Consider the following 15,363-nt stretch of genomic DNA (forward strand, 5'->3'; position numbering starts at 1 on the left):
ACATCACATGACTTCCAAGCAACATTATGCATAGCTTTGGTGGATCCAAGCACTGCCTGCTCTTGCAGAATCCAATTCTGCCAGAGAGGCCCAAGCACCTCAAACATTTCTAGTTGTAGAGTCTGTTTAAAAAATAGAGAGAGAAAGGGCTGGAGCAATAACACAGGGAGAAGGGCATTTGTTTTGCACACACTTGACCTGAGTACGGCCCCAGGCATCCCATATGGTCCCCCATGCCTCCCAGGGATAATTTCTGAGTACAGAGCCAGAAGTAACCCCGGAGTGCTGCCAGATATGGCCGAAAAAAATTGGGGAGGGGGCATCACATCCGGCAGTGCTCAGGGGTTACTCCTGGCTCTACACTCAGAAATCGCTCCTGGTAGGCTCGGGGGACCATATAAGATGCCGGGATTCGAACCATCATCCTTCTGCATGCAAGGCAAATGCCCTACAACCATGCTATCTCTCTGGCCCCCAAAAAATGTTTAATAAAAAAGTTTATATAGAGGGAGGGACTTCAGAGCATAAAAACCGGCTAACCTTTGCAAAAGCTGGCTCCCTGTGTGTGACACCAGGCGGGGAAAATCCGCAAAAGTACACCGGCCCAGTGGGGCTCAGCTGTGAAAGACTGTGAGTGTGACCTGTCTATGTCTGTCTACTGTCCTCTTGCGTGAAACTCTTGCGAGTGGGGCAAAAAGAGCCTCCAGAAACCTCGCTCGCCCAGACGCCATTTTCAGGGAGGGACTTCAGAGCATAAAAACCGGCTAACCTTTGCAAAAGCTGGCTCCCTGTGTGTGACACCAGGCGGGGAAAATCCGCGAAAGTACACCGGCCCAGTGGGGCTCAGCTGTGAAAGACTGTGAGTGTGACCTGTCTATGTCTGTCTACTGTCCTCTTGCGTGAAACTCTTGCGAGTGGGGCAAAAAGAGGCTCAGAGGAGCACGGCCCTCCGCTTCGCTACGCGGCCGTGCACTCTTTCTAAGGAAAGAACTCCATTGCAACAAGAAGGAAAAATCACACTAAGAACGGCGCTATATCACAGAAGCAAACATTTCTCTCTGGACTGTCTTCTATGTTGCATGCTCGGGCCTAAGATTTGACCCAGTGTGAGGCTTCATCCACGGAGGACTCCCCTCCCATAGAGGCAAGTCAGCCCATCCAGAAAGGGAGGAGCCAGAGGAGTGTGCTGCCTACATCATATAGACAATGAATACCACTACAACACATAGAAAAACCCACAATACAAGTGTGACAATGGGGAAACAACGCAGGCCAGCATCAGACATAGAGAATGAAGATGACAATTCTGAGGACCAGATAATGACTGAACAACTAATCAACCTCTCAGATAAGGACTTTAGACTAGCAATATGGAAGGTGCTCAACAGACTCCAAGAAACCATGGATCGAGTTGAACAGAACACTAATAAGAACCAAGAAAATATGAAGGCAGAAATGACAAAACTCCAAACTGAAATAACATGTCAACTAACAGGACTGAAAAAGTCAGTAAACGAAGTGAATGACAAAATGGATAAGCTCTGGGACAGGGTATCAGAAGCTGAGAATAGACTTGGTGCTGTGGAAGATGAGATACATAACAATTCCATACAGCAGGAGAGATTGGACAAAAAACTTAAAGCAAATGAGCAGACAATGGAAAAATTAGTCAAAGAATGGGAACAAACGAAAATAGAAGTCTATGATAAGATCAACAGAAACAACTTAAGAATCATTGGAGTCCCAGAGACCCAGGAAGAAAATTTCCAGGAAGAATCAATGGTCAAGAACATCATTAAAGAGAAACTTCCAGAGCTAAAGAATATATGTGATCAAATCCTGCATGCCCGAAGAGTACCAACCAAAAGAGACCCCAGAAAAACCACCCCAAGACACATCCTAATCACAATGACAAATCCCACAGATAGAGAATTCTGAAAACAGCAAGATCAAAAGGGGAAATCATGTTCAAGCAAGCTTCCCTGAGATTTACAGCAGACCTGTCACCAGAAACGCTCAATGCCAGAAAGCAGTGGTGGGATATTGTGACAAGACTGAATGAAATGAATGCTTCACCCAGAATACTATACCCAGCAAAACTCACTTTCCGGTTTGATGGAAGAATACATGGTTTCACAGACAAAAAACAGCTCAGAAACTTCACAGACACAAAACCAGTCTTAAGAGAAAAACTGAAAGACCTAATCTAAGACAAGACTACCCAAAAGACACACCAAATTTTGAAATAAAGATGGCGTTAAATCCCAGGACAATTCTTTCTCTCAACGTCAATGGACTAAATGCACCAGTTAAGAGACACAGAGTGGCTAAATGGATCAAAAAACTCAATCCAACCTTCTGCTGCCTACAAGAAACGCACCTGAATAGTCAGAACAAACATAGACTCAAAATAAAAGGCTGGAGAAAAGTTATCCAAGCAAACAACACCCATAAAAAAGCTGGAGTGGCCATACTAATATCAGATAATGCAAACTTTATACTCAGGAAGGTTGTAAGGGACAAAGACGGACATTTTATATTAATCAAGGGGTACGTAGAGCAGGAAGAATTCACTCTCCTAAACATATATGCACCGAATGAGGGGCCAGCAAAATATTTAATACAACTGTTGACAAATCTGAAAAATAATATCAACAACAACACAATAATTGTGGGGGACCTTAACACGGCTTTGTCAACACTGGACAGGTCAACCAGACTGAAACCCAACAAGAATATACTAGACCTGAGGAGAGAAATGGAAGAAAGAGGCCTAGTGGATATATATAGGACACTCCATCCCCAGAAACCTGGATACACATTCTTCTCCAATGTACATGGGACATTCTCCAGGATAGACTACATGCTGGCACATAAAACATACCTCCATAAGATCAAGAGGATAGAAATTTTGCAGACTACCTTCGCTGACCACAAGGCTCTGAAATTATTTGTGAACTCCAAAGGGACTCAGAAGAAACACTTTAACACCTGGAAGTTAAACAGCCTCATGCTCAATAACCAGTGGGTCCGAGATGAAATCAAGGAGGAAATAAAAAGGTTCCTGGAAACAAATGACAATAAAGACACAAACTCTCAGAACTTATGGGACACAGCAAAAGCAGTACTGAGAGGAAAATTTATAGCTTTGCAAGCACACATCAGGAAGGAAGAAGGAGCTTACCTGAGTAGCTTAATGACACAGCTAATAGAACTAGAAAATGCTCAACAAAAGGACCCAAGAATAGGAAGACAGAAGGAAATAACAAAGCTGAGAGCAGAAATCAACGAAGTGGAAACTCAAAAAACAATCCGAAAGATCAACGAAAGCAGAAGTTGGTTCTTTGAAAAAATAAACAAGATTGATAGACCACTGGCAAACCTAACAAAGAAAGAGAGAGAAACTTGATAACTCGTATCAGGAATGAAAAAGGAGAGATCACTACTGATATGACAGAGATTCAAAGGGTAATCAGAAACTACTTTGAAAAACTCTACGCCAATAAAAATGAGAACCTGGAAGAAATGGATAAATTCTTGGACTCTTATAATCTTCCACGGTTGAAGGAAGAGGATGTAGCATATCTAAACACCCCCATCACCATTGATGAAATTAAAACAGTAATCAAATGTCTGCCAAAAAACAAAAGCCCAGGTCCAGATGGATTCACTAATGAATTCTATCAAACTTTCCAAGAGGAACTACTGCCAATCTTGGCAAGACTCTTTCATGAAATTGAACAAACAGAAACACTTCCAAATAGCTTTTATGAAGCCAACATCACCTTGATACCTAAACCAGACAGAGACGCTACCAAAAAAGAAAATTACAGACCAATATCACTGATGAATGCAGATGCAAAGATCCTCAACAAAATCCTGGCAAATAGGATTCAATGCCTCGTTAAGAAGATCATCCACTACGATCAAGTAGGTTTCATCCCAGGAATGCAAGGCTGGTTTAACATCCGTAAATCTATCAACATAATACACAACATCAATAACAAGAAAAATAAAAACCACATGATCATATCAATAGATGCAGAGAAAGCATTTGATAAGGTCCAACACCCATTCTTGATCAAAACTCTCAGCAAGATGGGAATGGAGGGAACCTTCCTCAATATAGTGAAGGCCATCTACCACAAGCCAGTGGCAAATATTATCCTCAATGGAGAAAAACTGAAAGCCTTTCCTCTAAATTCTGGCACAAGACAAGGCTGTCCTCTCTCACCACTCCTTTTCAACATAGCACTGGAAGTACTTGCTATAGCGATTAGGCAAGAAAAGGATATCAAGGGAATCCAGATAGGAAAGGAAGAAGTCAAGCTCTCACTGTTTGCAGATGACATGATACTCTACTTAGAAAACCCTAAAGACTCTATCAAAAAGCTTCTAGAAACAATAGACTCATATAGCAAGGTGGCAGGCTACAAAATTAACACACAAAAATCAATGGCCTTTCTATATAACAATAGTAATAAGGATGAAATGGACATTAAGAAAACAACCCCATTCACAATAGTCCCACACAAACTCAAATATCTTGGAATCAACTTGACTAAATATGTGAAGGACCTATACAAAGAAAACTATAAAACTCTGCTCCAAGAAATAAGAGAGGACACACGGAAATGGAAACACATACCCTGCTCATGGATTGGCAGGATTAACATCATCAAAATGTCAATACTCCCCAAGGCATTATACAGATTTAATGCCATCCCTCTAAAGATACCCATGACATTCTTCAAAGAAGTGGATCAGACACTTTTGAAATTCATTTGGAACAATAAACACCCTCGAATAGCTAAAGCAATCATTGGGAAAAAGAATATGGGAGGAATTACTTTTCCCAACTTTAAACTGTACTACAAAGCAACAATTATCAAAACAGCATGGTATTGGAATAAGGATAGGTCCTCAGATCAGTGGAATAGGCTTGAATACTCAGAAAATGTTCCCCAGAGATACAACCATCTAATTTTTGATAAAGGAGCAGGAAATCCTAAATGGAGCAGGGAAAGCCTCTTCAACAAGTGGTGTTGGCACAATTGGATAGCCACTTGCAAAAAATTGAACTTAGACCCCCAGCTAACATCATGTACGAAGGTAAAATCCAAATGGATTAAAGACCTCGATATCAGCCCCAAAAACATAAGATATATAGAACAGCACATAGGCAAAACACTACAGGACATTACAGGCATCTTCAAGGAGGAAACTGCACTCTCCAAGCAAGTGAAAGCAGAGATTAACAGATGGGAATATATTAAGCTGAGAAGCTTCTGCACCTCAAAGGAAATAGTGCCCAGGATACAAGAGCCACCCACTGAGTGGGAGAAACTATTCACCCAATACCCATCAGATAAGGGGCTAATCTCCAAAATATACAAGGCACTGACAGAACTTTACAAGAAAAAAACATCTAACCCCATCAAAAAATGGGGAGAAGAAATGAACAGACACTTTGACAAAGAAGAAATACGCATGGCCAAAAGACACATGAAAAAATGTTCCACATCACTAATCATCAGGGAGATGCAAATCAAAACAACGATGAGATACCACCTCACACCCCAGAGAATGGCACACATCACAAAGAATGAGAATAAACAGTGTTGGCGGGGATGTGGAGAGAAAGGAACTCTTATCCACTGCTGGTGGGAATGCTGTCTAGTTCAACCTTTATGGAAAGCGATATGGAGATTCCTCCAAAAACTGGAAATCGAGCTCCCATACGATCCAGCTATACCACTCCTAGGAATATACCCTAGGAACACAAAAATACAATACAAAAACCCCTTCCTTACACCTATATTCATTGCAGCTCTATTTACCATAGCAAGACTCTGGAAACAACCAAGATGCCCTTCAACAGACGAATGGCTAAAGAAACTGTGGTACATATACACAATGGAATATTATGCAGCTGTCAGGAGAGATGAAGTCATGAAATTTTCCTATACATGGATGTACATGGAATCTATTATGCTGAGTGAAATAAGTCAGAGAGAGAGAGAAAAACGCAGAATGGTCTCACTCATCTATGGGTTTTAAGAAAAATGAAAGACACCCTTGTAATAATAATTTTCAGACACAAAAGAGAAAAGAGCTGGAAGTTCCAGCTCACCTCAGGAAGCTCACCACAAAGAGTGATGAGTTTAGTTAGAGAAATAACTACATTTTGAACTGTCCTAATATTGAGAATGTATGAGGGAAATGTAGAGCCTGTTTAGGGTACAGGCGAGGGTTGGGGGGGGAGGAGGGAGATTTGGGACTTGGGTGATGGGAATGTTGCACTGGTGATGGGTGGTGTTCCTTTTATGACTGAAACCCAAACACAATCATGTATGTAATCAAGGTGTTTAAATAAAAAAAAATTAAAAAAAAAAAGAAAGTAGGACAAAAATTGACCTTTTGCAGTTATGTGCCCAAGTTGCTTCATGCTCGAAACATCAAAAAAAAAAAAAAAGAAAAAAAGAAGATAAAGTTCATTGGCAAGTATATTTGTGAAAATTATTTTATCTCCAATAAAGTAATTAATACAATAAAAAAAAAGTTTATATAGGGACCAGCGAGATAATACAATGGGTAGAGTGCTTGCCTGGCAAGCATATAGCTATCCCATATTCAATTCCTGTTACCATATTTATAGTTCCCCCAAATCCAGAAATAAGTCCTGAGCACTGCTAGGTGTGATTAAAAAGACAGGAGGGAAAAGTTTATATATGTAATAAGGAACTACTTATGTGCATTATTATATAATAAATATGCCAATGGGAAAATACTGATAGTTAAGTAGGATTTTTTCAGAAGATTTTAATTTTACTAAATTTTGAAAAAAATTAAATATATCCTTTGTGCCAATAAGTGTGTATAATTGTTTTACCGATGGGTCTGAAAACGAATATTCTTCTCCCCTTTATCTGTTCAAACCTACTCTCTGCTTCAGCAATGACTAAGACAGGCTCCATAACTTTACTCATGTGCTAACATACATGTTTACATACAGAACAGCCAAATTCTCTTCAAAGATGAGTAACTCTGTTTTTTCTCATAGCTTCCAGGTCGGGAATATAGTCACAGCTTTCTGGTTCTAGGTTACTCCAATGCAAATCACTAGGCATAATTCAATATTTTCTCAAAAGGGAGATACATTTCTACCTCCCCAACTAGACTCTCTGAAGCTTCCCTCAACTTTGAAGCACAGAAACTTCTATTTTATTTAAGCTTATATTTCTGGCCTCTGCTATTTATTTCATTGCAATCGTTATAGGTACAAACTCCATTTATATTGGCTCTCCTATTAGAGGTCACTGGCCCTACATCACAGTAGAGATTTTAATTTGTTTTGTTTCACATTTTAATTTTTTCCAGCTTTTTTGAGATACAATGACACATAGATTGCGTAACCTTACTGTATACAACATGTTGATTTATTTGATATATTGCTTAACTAAAAAATCTTTACCATAACATATGGGGGGGACAGGTCACCCTCAAAAGGTGCTCAGGAATTACTCCCAGCTCTGTACTCAGGAGTGACCCTTGACCATGCTTTATCAAGAATCAGATAGGGGGTCCATTGCATACAAAGCAAGTATCTTAACCCCTGTAGTATCTTTCCAACTTCATGATTATAGTAATATTTGCTTACTATCTTCTTCCTGTGATGAAAACATCAATACACTCTCAGCATCATTCAAATGTATGTTTCAGGATTACCAGTTAGGATCATTATATTGTACATTATATTTCCAAATTTATTCATCTTGTACCCTTTAACCTATATTTCCTCCATTCTGATTTCTCTCATTCCACAGTTCTTGGGGACCACAATTCTACTCTCTGATTCTCTGAGTTTGTCTTTTTCATCTTTCACAAGTTCTTCTGTTTGACTCTTAGAGTATCAGTCAACATCCCCAAACTAGAAAATTTTCTAGAAATACACCTTTCTGAAAGGTTTCATAGATCTGCTTAACATAAGATCAACATTTATCAATATTTGCAATATTATTTATGAGCAATGTTCATCACTTTGGTGCTGGAGTGGAGAACCTAAGTTCTGAGGGTTTAAAACCTTGTGTTCTGGCCCTGACCAGACTAACATAGATGTTTCTCACAACTGTGTGACCAGTCTTCAAGTATTTCATATTTCACCAATGATATTATAAATATCCAAGAGGTCTTTGCAGAATAAATATTTCCCATCTTTAGTGGAAACCTCCGAAGTCTATGAACCCACCATTCTTTGCCATCTTGGAACAACTTACTCTGTGCTAGCACCTGGTGTCTCTTCTATGCTCCCATTTATTTCACTGGTAAACACTTGAGAGTATAGTCTTTCCATTGACTCTAAAAAATCTTACTCACGAAGCAGAATAGAACAGACCCAGGCAAAACTATAAAGTTCTCAGAGTATCCTGTTGTTTTCTAAATTGGTTGATCTATTCTAACACCTCTTCTTGCACCCCAAAACAGTTTGCCTTGTGCCCCAATTTTCTCTCTTTCCTTTTTCACACTAAATTGTTAGTGACTTAAGTTCTTTGGAGGAAAAAAGCCAAATGTCTGCTATTTTAAAGTGGTGAAATTCAGCCAATTTGGCACTTGGATGAATAAGACTTGGATGAATTTGAGGGCATAATATTTGTCTCTAAGACCCTTCATATGACATATTGTGAACAATTACTCTATGTCTGCACTATGTCAACCAGCTAAAATATTTGCCAAAACTTTTTAGTAAGGTTGTTTCATTTTGCATCTTAGGCTAGTGGCTTGCCAGGGACACTTTGCCTCATTTGATTCCTCCTTGGAGAAATATTTATATAATTTACTCCTATTCTTTTAGCAGATTCACTGAATACTAACAACTTCTACATCTTAATACAACGTGTATCAACAGGTACCCACATGCAGTATGACTCACACATATACATAAACACACACACACACACACACACACACACACACTTGAACAGAAACATAACTGTGACCATAGATAGAGAAAAAGCATCATTAGAGTTTTACTGAAATCTTAACTCACCTTTAAAGATTTCTACAGATCATCTGGCAGTCCACATTTTGAGAAGAATGCTGATAATTTCAAAGCATACAGAGGGAAGAAACCAGGAGAGGGGAGAGGTTGTAACTACACCAATAATATGAGAAGATTAAAGCAAGACTGATTGCCTGAGAAGGTTTGAAGGGCTGTCACGGGGAGGAAACCAGATGGTTTAGGTCTTTGTTGTGCCAAAGAACAAACTAAGACCAATGGATGGAAACTAAAGGATGGGAGTGGGAGGAGAATTTGGCTCAGGAAATAAATTCAACAGCTACTAGATAGAGATTAGGGGGAAACGACGTTCCCTTTCACTAAAAATATCCCAGGAGAAGCTGTTTGACCATCTGTTTGGAATGCTATAGACAGAAGCCTCATACTTGTTGGTTGGTGGCCTGATTCAATTTTGTCAGGACTCTTCATACTAAATCCTACTTTTGTAAAAATGTACTTGCGTACTGTAGAGAGCATGTAATCTACAATTGCAAAGCAATGCCTCTCCTTCCATTTGAATTTCCTTGCCTTCATTGGATCCAATTATATCAGTCACATCTTCTTTAATACCTGCAGTTTTGTCTTTTATGCCCCACTGATGTTGTACACTTTGAATTCTTATTGTCAGTTAGCATGTGAAATAGATTTTCACTCAGTGGGTTTTTCTCCTTTTCCAAAGGAGATGATGTGGCCAATTGTTTATTCCATGGATAGCCTTTTTCTGTCCCTAGAATATGGCCAACATATCTATGATTCACATTCACAGGACAGAAGGATAGTTCTGGCTTATGCTTTTACTTCTTGTGGCCAATTGGAGAGTTATTTATAAACATTTATTGATTTGGATTCATAAACCAAAGAGGGGGGACTCACACTGTACTGGTTGCTATGACAACTAACACTTCACACATGTACTTGCCTGCCAGCAGTAATGGCTCTGAACAGAAACCCGAAACCTACCTGTAGCTTCAGATGGCATTACTGCATTTTTAGCTGAACATCAGAGACTTCGAAGCCCCACCTGTGATGCCATGTAATAGCATCTTATTTTGAAGTGCAAAATTTTTATCTATTCTTAAGGTGGTTTCATACTGCTCTTGGGAAATTACTCAGTCAGACAAGACTTCTAATCAATTTTGATGATTAAGAATTAATAAGATTCCACCCCAAGTTTAGTAGGTCAACTCTCTTTCACTTGTTGCAGGTGATAAAGAAAAAATTTTTGTCTGTATCCTTTTTTCATAATTGAATCACCATGAATTTGAGAGTTCCAACGTCATTCTCTATTCAGTTTTAGACATACAATGTTCTAACACTAATAATTTACCGCTTTATTTCCTCTACTTCCCTCCACCAATGCCCCTAATTCTTCTTCCATCCTCCAACCTGCCTCAGTGACAGACACTTATTTCCGCCCCCCCCCCCCCATCATTGTCTTAATGTTCCCTTCCCCAGCTGTTTCCCCTCTATACACCTCCATCCCAGTGGCAGGCTTCTTAATAGCCAAAATCTGAAAACAATTCAAGCACCCAAGAAAAGGTGGCTGGAAAAAGAAGCTATGGTACACAGTGAATACTGCTCAGGACATAAGGAAAAATGAAGTCATGAGATTTGCTGCCATGTGGATAGATCTGGTTGCATATTGAATATTCTATTCTTTTTCTTTAAAGAGCTTCTAGATGACACCAAGAATCATCAAGTAGCAAAAGAGTGTTGTTAAGAGCTTAACATACAATATAATATACAGCAGTATATAATAGATAATACTATAACATAGACTATAACAAAAGGAAAGTCTCTGTGCTGGAGCACAGGCTACAGAATGAGACTGAACTAGTTTGAACTCTGAGGTCTTAAGTGAATTCTGTTTTCTAGAATTCACTGAAACAAGAACCACATCAGCCCATAAATTTGGCTTAAGGATTAAATATGAGACTCACATAAAGTACTTAGCATTATCTCAGGACCTCTAGCAAGCATTCAACTCAAGAAAATTAGTTTTGTTGGGATACTTTAGCTTTTGAGACAATCGCTTATGCTTTTTCCTTCAGGAGACAATCCAGGATTTATGGGGATTAAAGCTTATGCAATGGTTTAGGTCCTGTTCAAGAAGCCTAATAAAGGGGTAGGGGGATCACATGATTCAGTGGTATATCACAGACTTCACATGTGTGAGTTTCTGAATTCCAACACTGGGGTTGCAAAAATGATTATTTAACTGAATATAATTTAAAAGTTCCATTTGAAATCAGATATAAGAAAGCACTACAAAATCAAACCATAAAAGACAAACAAAATTCTAGCACTTGATTATATTATTTATTGCCTGAAACACATTTCTAATATGTCTTCCTATAGTATGATATTCCTATAAAATAATATATCATAATATAAAATTATATATTTATAGGATATATAATATATTATAATATAATTTCCCATATTTCTTCCTATATCTAATATTTCTCTTTATTCTTTATGACTATACATATATATACTTTGCTTCAATGTAGACACTTATTTTGTGACCTTTCCAAAAGATTATCTACTAAGATAACTCAGTTATTCTTCAACAGGTTTCACTGTGATTTGCTTTTTTCAATTGCTTTGGTTTGGTTTGCTGTTATATTCAATGATACCCTGGGACTATTCCACAACTCTGTGCTTCATGGGTAGGGGTCCCTTTTGAAGGTTCTCAGGGGATCATGTGGATCAAGGGATAGAACCTAGGTCTTCGTACATGAAATATGCACTCAATCCTTTCAGTCATCACTCTGGGTTCCTTTAGTTTGTTTTATATTATTGATGGTTTTGATGCATAGAACATCTGACCACAGGTCAAGATATGTCCCATGAATTTTTCCAGGTTTTGCAAAGACACTATGATTTAAGATATTGCTAATATTTGAGTTTCAGGAATACATTATTCTAGTTCTATACCTACTACCTGTATCAGTATCTCTCCACAAATGTCTCAAGATTACCCTTATCCGACACTCCATTCCTTGGAAGACCCTCTTTGTAAAAATTTAAGTGTTATAGTTTGGCGCACATGTTAACAATAGTGTTAATGCTTATTGCATTAATGTACAGAAAACCAGTGACGTTATTATTGAATTCCCAAAGTGTCCAAGTCCCTGGACCAATGCTTTATGCATAGTTTCCAGGAATACCAATAAATTCTATGTCATATTATTATAATGAAATAAAAGAAAATGTGTAGTGAAATATAACTGGATAGACTATTTTGAGGGGTTGGGTTTTTGGGTCACATCCGGTAGCTCTCAGGGGTTACTCCTGGCTCTGCATTCAGAAATCACTCCTGATGGGCTCGTGGGACCACATGGGATGCCAGGAATCAAACTGGTGTCCATCCTGTTTTGGTCTCATGCAAGGCAAATGCTCTCCCGCTGTGCTATCGCTCCTGCCCCTGGATAATCTATTTCATACTCTATATTCTAGCTGAACATTCTATTCTGACTCAACACCCAGGAGAACCAAGTACAGGAGTTACACTTGTTTACATTTAATGATTGAATTTTCCCAGATGACCTTACCACTTAACACATTTCAAATCTTATTTTTCTCCCACTTTATATATATTTTAGTGTCTATTACCCAAGGGGGCATGAAAACTCCAACAGATTTTTGGCCCAGAGCAGGGAATTAGCAGAGAGCCCAAGCAGAGGGTTTCTTGAAATCTATTCCTAGATCCAAACAGCTAGAAATCCCATTATCATGTGGAGTCACTGCCTTCCCCACAAATATAGTCTCCTAAATCTAAATTAAGTGAATATTTCAATTAAACTTCTTCCAAACTGGATAGCAAAATATCCATGGTCACCCTCTGCACCCAATACTGGGAAAGAGAGAGTTGGCTTGTAAGTTCAAATACCTTCTCTTGGGTAATTTGTCAATGATCTTGGGATAACATTGCTTAGATCCTTCGTAAGGCCTTAGAAAATTTCTTGGAAGTGTTTTCCCTAATTTTTTGCTTTAGTGCATGGGGACTTGATTCCATATGTGAGTTGGAACATGAGCAAGAGCTATAAAAATTCAGAATATTCAATGACTACTGGGGCAAGTAGTCATATCTGAGCAGAAACCTTATACAAGATTACTAGGTCTGTCTCTGTGAAGGATGTGGGGAGAGAGGGCAAGCAATAATAGGTTTTTGGAGCAAAAGCCAGTGAATGCTTTAAAAATACTCCTTTAAATGAGTCTGCTTGTGGATGCCCAAGAAAAGATAATAGATACCATCAAGAGACAGACTGTATAGCAAAATGATAGCTCTAGAAAAATACTGTCTTATGAAAACGGGCCACTGGAGGCAGTCTATGGATCTAATCTCTAGATCATTTGATTAAAATACTTTTTTTGATGTTCCACTAGAGAATCACCTGCTAGGCCTCCAGCAAAAGGGAATCAGAGCAAAACTGTCTCTCAGAGCCTTTCCAGGATGCTGCTTCACTGCCTTACAGTGCAAATGGCATATTTCCTTGAGAAATTATTGAATTGGTCCGTTCCCCTACACACTGAAATATGTCTCTTGGCATTGTCCAGAGCATGCCAACTTATTTGGTGGAACAAATGGTCTCCCTGGGGTTTGTACTATGACAAGATGAGAGAAGAAATTGTTTTTGGAATATCCAGTTACTTGGAGGGAACAAGTGATAAGTTAGAAATGAACCCACAAGGTCCGGAGAGATAACATGGCGGTAGGGCATTTGCCTTGCAAGCAGCCGATTCAGGACGAACTGTGGTTCGAATCCCAGCATCTCGTATAGTCTCCAGTGCCTTCCAGGAGCAATTTCTTAGTGCAGAGCCAGAAGTAACCCCTGAACACCACTGGGTATGGCCCCCCCCAAAAAAGAAATGAACCCACAAAATAAAAATAAAATGCAACCAGAATATTTGACTGAAAGGGCCTGTCCAAAGAAAGAGGGAAGCAAGGGTCTAGACTCTATTAAGTAATATCACTTTATTGTGCACCCTATGTCAGAGAAGTAGAATATATGTATTATATGCTAATGCACATGGTTATGTATTTATGCATAAATACATATGAATATGTGCATCTGCATGGTAAATTAATCTGCCTGGGCTTTAAATTTCAGATTCATTTATTCTGTAACTAGCATTGAGTATTTCTGAGAGGAGAGCAAAAAGGCACAAAGCAGTTACTGCCTGAGGGTACAGAGATGTGCTGGAGTCATAAATTCACATGATCAGGAGAGGTGGAAATCCTCGAAGGAGGGTTAAAGTTATTGGTTTTCGAGCTCTTATTGTTCAGTATTACAACTGGGACATATAGCGCTGGAACTGAAGCGATAGTACAGGAGTCATAGTGTAGGCCTTGCATGTCACTGATCCCTGACACTACACAGTCTTCTGAACATCACTAGGTAAAACCCTGAAAGTATCTGAGCACCCATCGTTGTGGTTTTGAAAGGTCCCAAGCACCACCAGAAATACCCAGCTAATCTCCAACCCCGAAAAACCCCACTGCAGGGCCTGAACTGCAGACTTGGTTCATTGAGAATCTCTGTCAAAAGTTCCTGGGCCTCCTGTTCACACCTGGGAAACCTTCAGGAGGAATAGAAGTCCACAAGCCAGAAAAGGTATGGGGAAAGATTTTGAATCCATTCAATAATTTAAGAAGGGGGCCGGAGAGATAGCATGGAGGTAAGGCATTTGCCTTGCATGCAGAAGGACAGTGGTTCAAATCCCAGCATCCCATATGGTCCCCTGAACCTGCCAGGAGCGATTTCTAAGTGTAGAGTCAAGAGTAACCCCTGAGCGTTGCCTGGTGTGATCCCCCCCCAAAAAAAAAAACAACTTAAGAAGGAGGAATAGTCATCTACTTACATTCAAGCATAAAATAAATGTTGTTTGATGAATCAAAACAATTTAATCTGGGAGGAAAACCTATGTATTTTATTTTATAATCCTAATAAGTACCATAATTTTTAGTAATTGGTATTTTCTTTTTTATATAATTTTATTGAGACCAATGTGAATTACAAGATTTTCACAGTTGTATTTCAGGTACATAGTGACAGTGACTTAGGGTCGTTCCCACCACCAGTTTGTTGACCTCTCTCCACCAGACTTCCTAGCAGGCATCCTATACCTCCATCTTTAGCCCCCTAAATTGCTAGTATAACAGGTCCCTTTTGTGTATAGCTTGTGGTACTTTGAGTCTCTTTATCCTATTGTCATAATAATTGGTATTTTCTGTCAATTCAGAAGCCCAGATCAACGAAGAACCAAGAATTCTATTTAATTTTGCTATGCTCACAAATTAA

The sequence above is a fragment of the Suncus etruscus genome, chromosome 18, assembly GCF_024139225.1.
Source record: "Suncus etruscus isolate mSunEtr1 chromosome 18, mSunEtr1.pri.cur, whole genome shotgun sequence".
Lineage (NCBI taxonomy): Eukaryota > Metazoa > Chordata > Mammalia > Eulipotyphla > Soricidae > Suncus > Suncus etruscus.